The 7,663-nt window shown below is 35.5% G+C and overlaps 1 long non-coding RNA gene across 1 annotated transcript; it reads left to right on the top strand.

Moving 5' to 3' along the window:
• The first annotated feature begins 1,177 nt into the window (after positions 1-1,177).
• Positions 1,178-2,619, top strand: LOC139852788 (uncharacterized). Its single transcript, XR_011761180.1, has 3 exons — positions 1,178-1,250; positions 1,766-1,820; positions 2,424-2,619. It is a non-coding gene; the product is annotated as an uncharacterized lncRNA (long non-coding RNA).
• Positions 2,620-7,663: the final 5,044 nt, after the last annotated feature.

The raw sequence follows: 7,663 nt of genomic DNA, 5'->3' as shown, positions 1-7,663 counted from the left end.
CACAATTGAAATTGAACACGGCGTATCATCCTCAAACGGACGGTCAAACCGAACGTGCGAATCAAACTTTGGAGGATATGTTACGGGCGTGTATTATTGATTTTGGTGGTAGTTGGGACGAGCACTTACCTTTGGTGGAATTCTCGTACAATAATAGTTATCATACTAGTATCGGGATGCCGCCATATGAGATGCTTTATGGGTGAAGGTGTCGAACTCCCATTTGTTGGGGAGAAGTGGGTCAAAGGGAAATTGGGAGTACCGATTTGGTTTTGGAGACGAATAGCAAGATTGATATGATTAGGGAACATTTGAAAAAGGCGCAAGATAGACAAAAGTCGTATGCCGATAAACGTAGACGAACGATCGAATTTCAAGAAGGCGACATGGTGATGCTTAAGGTTTCGTCATGGAAGGGTATTATTCGATTTCGAAAACGGGGAAAGTTAGCTCCTCGGTTTATTGGACCATTTAAGGTTTTAGCTCGTGTTGGTGAAGTCGCGTATCGTTTGGAATTACCCGAAGAGCTTGCGGGGATCCATAATACATTTCATGTTTCCCATCTCCGTAAGTGTCTCGCGGATGATTCATCTTGGGTACCTTTAGACGAGATTGAGCTAAATAATAAGTTAGAGTATATTGAGGAACCGATTGCCATACTCGATGAGAAGGTCAAAAGGTTGAGACATAAAGAGGTTAGGACCTTTAAAGTTCAATGGCGTCGTAGTAAAAGTTCCGAGTTTACTTGGGAGCCCGAAGAGTTCGTGTTGGTTTATCTTCCTTCTTGTCATGCGGCTTGGATTGCGAGGACGCAATCCGAATAAATGGGGGAGAGTTGTAAGACCCAAATATTTCATTGTACATATGTGTAATTAAGTTATTCAAGTTTTGGGGGTTTTCGTTGTGTATTTTAAAATAGAGAAGAATCTGGACTGGGCGATCTGCGCGCCGCGCGGGCCAGTGGCGCGCCGCGCCATTACTGGCTAACAGCTCATCTCTTGCTTTTAAATTAGATATTTTAAGGGCTTTTTGGTAAATTCACATGGGACCCGACTTTAAGGCTTGGGATCAGTTGTTGGAGTCTCATTTACTCCATTTCCATCTACCTTATCACTTTCCATTAAATCCTAGAGAGAGAGGAAGTTCTAGAGTGAGAGAGCTCCATTAAAAGGAAGAAGGAGGTTGAATCGGGTCTTAGTGCGAGTTCTAAAGTCGTTCATCTAGTCGCTAGCTACGTGGTGATTGTGTTGGTAAGTTATAAAACTCAATTTCTTACTTTAATTGTATTAAGGGTTAGGGTTTGGGTAGTGTTGAACATAAAACTCATTTGTTAGTGAATTAGGGGTTTTTGGGTGAATTTGGGTCACGTAGACTCAAAGTTGACTAACTAGGGTTTTCAAAGTATTAATTTATGTTTATGAGCTTAAATTGGTTAGTCAAATTACTAGCACACTTATATATATGTAAAGGGGTGTTAAGTGGGTTAGTGGATGACCCAAAATGGGTGTGAAGACCTTAAATTGGTCAAATGGGTCAAGGTGGACCTAAGTTAGTTAATGTTTGTGATTAATGCCTAAACCTTGTTTTGAAATGTGTTTTAAACCTATCTTGGCTAATGTTAGGGTTGTGGTATGAGTTGACCCAAAATTAGGGTTAAGGGTGCAAATGGGTTGAAATTGCACTTTGGGTCAAAATGGCTTTAGAATGGTGAAAGAATTGGTTGACCAACTTGAGTTTGTGATTGATAATATGTATAATGTGCTAGGTACGTTACATTGAGGTTTTGCAAGCTCGGGTATCTTTTCACAAGAGATTTTGAGGTGAGTGGAATAATTATATGTGTAGGTATATAATGTATCTATTTGTTGTAGCGTGAAATGTGTAGTGTTGAGGTGCTAAGACACTACGTTTCACGTGATGAGTGAAGCATCGAGGTGTTAAGGTGCCTCTCGAGGTGAAGCATCGAGGTGTTAAGATGCCACCTAGGGGTGTAGTGTCGAGGTGTTCCGTAAAATAATGAGTGAAGCATCGAGGTGTTAAGATGCCACTCGGGGTGAAGTACCGAGGTGTTAAGGTGCCACCCTAGGGGTTAGTGATACGAGGTGTTAAGTACCCTAACGGATGTTATGAACACCGATGGCGTTTTCGCGAGCGCCATTCCCTTGTACGATTGGTTAACCATGGTTATTGTGTTGTAAGTGTAAGCGTATTATATTATTCGAGTTATATTTATATGCGTTGCTATGCTAGCTTGTGGTATTGGAGGTTTCTAGCTCGTATTCGACATTATAAGCTAATTGTGTTGCTAGCATGTATGCGGTGTTTGAGTAAGTGATTGCAAGTAGGTATATTATATATGTATGTGTATAATTATTGCATTCACTTAGCGTTAGCTTACCCTCTCGTTGTTTACCTTTTTATAGGTTCGGTTGTGGACAAGGGTAAGGGCATCATCTTAGATTAAAGATCCCGTTGTTGTTAGGGAACGCTTTTGGAGTTATTAGCTTTTGGAGTTTGACCGAGACTTGGGTAGTTTAATCTCAAACACCATGCTCGTAGTGTAGTTTGGTACTTAAACTTTTGATGGTCGAAACTCATATTTTTGTATTAAACTTCCAATTGGGTCGTGTGGGCCCCGCTTTGTAAAACTCATTTTATTAATGGAATGTGTTAGTTTTACATATTTGAATATGTTGTTAAAAGCGTTTGGTCTAATTATGTCGGGAAGTGGCCGATCTTTTTCGCGTTTCAAAACTTTTTGGACAGACCAAATCGGCGCGCCGCGCGGTCCTATGTGGCGCGCCGCGCCACAGTGCTGTACAGGAATTTTTTTTTTATTTTGATATTTTCCGCGGGTTCGATGGTGGTTTGGTTTGGGTCGTTACAGGACAGGGACAACATCGCTTAAATTTGTCTACAGCAAATTGTATGCACTCGAAACCAATAAGTATGTCACGGTGCGGGATAGGGTCATAAATATAGATGGCGTCATCATTGGTCAGTGGCATTGGACGAGAGAACTCTGGGGTAGAGCTTTAAGCGATCTTGATGAACTTACAAAATTAATAGAACGTGTTCAATTCCAACACAATTCGCAAGATAAATGGAAGTGGCTCCTGAGTAGTGATGGTGTCTTCACAACAAAAGTTTTATCCGGGTTGATTAATGAAAAGTGGTTACCTTACAGCTACAGTGCTCCTGTAATTTCGCGCAACAATGTGGTACCACAAAAGGTTTGGATCTTCGCATGGAAAGCTGTACAAAAAAGGTTGCTGGTTCGAGTAGGGCTCGACAAAAGAGGTATAGATTTGGACTCTCTCCTATGTCATATTTGTGGGGACGAAGTTGAAACTGTCAAACACTCACTATCAACGTGCAAAAGGTGGTAGTTGTGTGAGAACTTTTCTTAAAGTGGTGGAACGTCTCGGTTGATAATATTCATTTATTAGAACCGATAAAAGAAGACTCAATTTTTTCAAGGTATGTATCTCATGGTAAGTCAATTTGGGAAGCGCTTAAATGAGTATGTTCATATTGTATTTGGAAAGCAAGAAATAAGAAGGTATTCAAAAACACCATCTGGATACCATCAAAAATTCTCGCCGAGGTGGAATGTCTAAGCTTTGAATGGATCTCGAGGCGCTTCAAAAAGGTTCGGGTAGATTGGCATCAATGGTTGATTAATCCGAGCTTCTATGTGGTCTCATCTTATAATCGAACGAGTATTGGTTGAGTGGCTCTTGTTTTACTCGTTACTTTCAAGTCGGTTATTGTAAATTAGTTGTATAGTGTGTAAATTATATGTAGTGGGCTGTAAATATTCAGATGTTGGTAAATCTCCCAGCATAAACCTTGTACACTCGTTGGTTTTAATGTATATACATATTGCTTGCCTTGAAAAAAAAAAATTACATTCACACTGCACAGCCATTATTATAAAGAAACTCAATGATATGCACAATTTTTAAATGTACCTTGTTCTCAATTTCTGTTTCTACAATTATGATCAAACGACTTAGGTCGAAAAGAATAACATTAAACATCGTGAAAGAGTTCATAGTGTGCTGAAAGATCACTTGGCTTAAGAATTTTTTTTTTTTTTTTTTTTTTTTTTTTTTTTTTTTTTTTGTAAGCGAGGAAACCCTTCTATGAACAAGTACATTGGCTCCCCATAGAAGGTAAAACCTCGAGTAATCAAGCCCCCGAGCGCGAGACCTGGTACCGGGTGAATTGCGCATTATGCGCACCCTCTAATCACACCACCCTTTTTGAACAATTTGGCATAGCCATTAATCAAATTAATATATTGCTTAATAGTACATGTGATTAATTTGTCGTATTCGACAAAGTTATAACTTTTTTGGTTGCACTAGACTGATTATTATAACTATATCAAATTGGATGACATAGACACGAAACTTAACCTAATATTATACTCATGTATTTTTTGTATGTCAGCATGCCTTCATCATATTTGGACGTTCATTTTCTGGAGTTGATCAAATAAAATTGGTTAATGCCAACAAGTAGGGATGACAATGATCACTCGATCTGGTGAATATCCACCCGATCCACCCGGTTCGTAATGAATATAGATGGATCTAAATGGATATGGATATGGATACGGATATAGATGAATCTAGGTGGATATGGATATGAACATGGATGAAAAGTTTCATCCATGGATTTATTCATTTACACCCGAAATACATATACAAATACATAAAATTAGATACAAATTACATACTTAATGTTTTATAATCCATATTTAATAATAAATTCAACAAATCTTGTTCTATTTTCGACAAAGATTACACATTCTTATGGATAGATTTTAATTATATCATGTCATATAATTTGTCTTACAATACGATTTTGTTTTCATGGCATATTTGGAAAATATTATAATGTTTTTTTAATATCTAACGGATATCCATTAACCCGCTTAATCCACTGGATATTGATATGGATGAATGATTTGAAATTAAATGAATATGGATATTGATATATATGAAAAAAAAAAAAAAAAAAACTAAATATATATGGATATGGATACGACATTACCCAACCCATATCCAATCCATTGTCATCCCTACCAACAAGTTTTCAGCTAATGATATCTTATACACCATCTAGTTCATCATTTAGCTGTTGCTTTTAATTTAGATACTTTGTACCGTATTGCATTTTTTTGGTTAAAAGTTGATCATGTAGTAGAACAATGTAAGGGTAAAAAAATGGGTTGTTTCTGTTACAACTTTTATATCATTCTTGCATCTTCTTATCAATTGCTTTGTTAATTTAATAGCTACAACTCATTTTTCGCTTTGTATAGTAACAATTTAGCTCTTTGAAAAACACATTTGGTAATTTTGAAAATACACATACACCAAATAGCATAGTAGATGTTACAACTCCAACAAAACATGTTCAATTAAATAATATATGTAAAACATATGTCATTTATACCAACATTCACGTAGTAGGATATTGAATTCGTGAGTTATCGTGCAACGCATGGATTCTTAAATCTAGTATATATATATATATATATATATATATATATATATATATATATATATATATATATATATATATATATATATATATATAGGCAGGATCAATGAGGAAATAACCAATCGGGGGAAGCGAAATTTTTTTTTTTTTTTTGGTTTTTTTTATTGAATTTTTTTTTCCGGCATCAAGATCACACGAAAATATGAACATTTAGAAAGGACACTTCGTGATGAATGTTATTATTTAGACGGGAAAGCGATCGACAAAAATAACATTCAAGATAATATTGTCCGTGAAGAATGTGAAACGTTTTTTTTTCGTGTTTTGTGAAGTAAAATTTAGCCCGATTTAGAGTTTAGAGTTTAGGGTTTGGTGTTTTGGGTTTATGTAACCGTTCATGTTAAAAACTCAATCTAAACCCTAAATCCAAACCCTAAACCCTAAATTTCTAAATCCTAATATCTGAACCCTATAAACCCTAATATCTAAACCCTAACATACGTTCGAAAAACACGATAATTGTTATATATTACTTCTTTGGGCGTTTTCCCGCCAAAATAAAATATTTATCACAAAGTGTCTTTATTAAATGTTCATATTTTCATCCAATCTATAATGTTCATGAACAAAGTTTTTTTAAAAAACGAAAAAAAAAAAATTTGCTTCCCCCCGCTTCCCCCGATTGGTTACTTCCCTCTTGAACATTTATATATAGGGGCAGTATCAATGGGGAAGTAACCAATCGGGGGGAAGCGGGGGGAAGCAAAAAAAAAAAATTTTTCGTTTTTTTGGAATTTTTTTTTCCGGCATCAAGATCACACAAAAATATGAACATTTAGAAGAGACACTTCGTGATGAATGTTATTATTTAGGCGGAAAAACGATCGACAAAAATAACATTCAAGATAATATTGTTCGTGAAGAATATGAACGTTTTTTTTCTTCATGTTTTGTGAAGTAAAATTTAGCCCGATTTAGAGTTTAGGGTTTAGGGTTTGGTGTTTTGGGTTTATTCCATAAACCCAAAACACCAAACCCTAAACCCTAAATCTAAACCCTAAACTAAACCCTATAAACCCTAATATCTAAGCCCCAATAGCTAAAACCTCAACATACGCTCGAAAAACACGATAATTGTTATATATTACTTCTTCGAGCGTTTTTTCGCCAAAATAAAAACATTTATCACAAAGTGTCTCTACTAAATGTTCATATTTTCATCCCATCTATAATGTTCGTGAACAAAGTTTTTTCAAAAAACGAAAAAAAAAATTTTGCTTCCCCCCGCTTTCCCCGATTGGTTACTTCCCTCTTGATCCTACCACTATATATATATATATATATATATATATATATATATATATATATATATATATTGTCGATTTGAGGCTCTCAAAAACAGTAGGTTAATAAACTAATTTCGTGTTAATTTTATTAATTAGAGTCAGTCATGCTCTTGATTTGTATCATTTTGTAGCTTTTTCTTCAGTGTTATATTTTTGGGGTTGTATGGGCACAAAGTGTCTTGCTGCAACTTGCGTCTTGTCTATTTATAAATAACTCTTGGCATTTATATAATAGTTTTAGCTTAAAAAAAAGGATATGTGGATTTGTAAATCAAGGTGATTGTTATAATTCAGTAGGCTTATAACTACCTTTAATGGTTATAAGAACAAAGAGAGAAAAAAGAGAGAAGAAATATTGATATTGATATTTCAAGAGAAATGGTACACCTTAAATGGCTATCATACATGTCTATTTATAGCATAAAATATTACTATGCAAGAAATATAATAATAATAAAATTAACATCCAATCTAGATATTTTATAACACTCCCCCTTGGATGACAATTTTATTAGAGAATAACTAGTACTGCCTCGTTAAAAACCTTGCTAAAGAAAACCCATTGGGATAAAACTTTAGCTAAGGGAAAAAGAGTGCAGCATAGAGTTGACTCCCCCTCAAGTAGGCAACGTCTGAGTTGTTACATCTTCTGAACATGCCTCATGTCAATATTATGAACGTGTGTTCTGAAAATAGCAGTTGGCAGTGCTTTGGTATAAAGATCAGCAGAGTTGTTGATTGAACGTATCTCATTTTAATCTGGTTGTCTTTTACGAGATCTTGAGTATATGAGAAGAATC

Source organism: Rutidosis leptorrhynchoides, chromosome 6, assembly GCF_046630445.1.
Source record: "Rutidosis leptorrhynchoides isolate AG116_Rl617_1_P2 chromosome 6, CSIRO_AGI_Rlap_v1, whole genome shotgun sequence".
NCBI lineage: Eukaryota > Viridiplantae > Streptophyta > Magnoliopsida > Asterales > Asteraceae > Rutidosis > Rutidosis leptorrhynchoides.
This window is presented reverse-complemented; position numbering and strand designations above follow the sequence as displayed.